Here is a 466-nt window from a genome sequence, read left to right as displayed (position 1 = left end):
TCTTAGACTTTTAGGGCTAAAAATAATCTGGGGTGAAATTCCTTCACAAACCCCTTCTATTTATAGGCCTAATTCCCCCTCATAACTTCTAGGCATGACTAGAAACTGCCAAGACACTTTTATTCCAACTAAGTTGCAGTTACACCTTCTAGAAATCAAAATTTGCACATGTGATTAAATTGTCATGTTTAAGCACCAGATCTGGCGCATAAGTGCCAGTGCAGATTTTTTTACTAGTCAACTTATCGTCCAAATTCTTATTCTAACATGTCTATGTCACTAAATAAAGTCTAAAAATCATGACTAGCACATAATAAACTCAAAAATACTACCCCAAATTTCTTAATCAGACTCAAAACAACAATCAAAGCAAAAACACAAAGTGCTTGGTTTTACGTCGTCAGCCCGACGTAACCAGTGCTAGCCAGTGCTTATTCTGGTTGACCCAACATCATTCCATCATTAT

The sequence above is a fragment of the Phalaenopsis equestris genome, unplaced genomic scaffold (assembly GCF_001263595.1).
Source record: "Phalaenopsis equestris unplaced genomic scaffold, ASM126359v1 Scaffold000241, whole genome shotgun sequence".
Taxonomy (NCBI): Eukaryota; Viridiplantae; Streptophyta; class Magnoliopsida; order Asparagales; family Orchidaceae; genus Phalaenopsis; species Phalaenopsis equestris.
The sequence above is the reverse complement of the archived record's forward strand: the minus strand, read 5'-3'. Positions refer to the sequence as shown.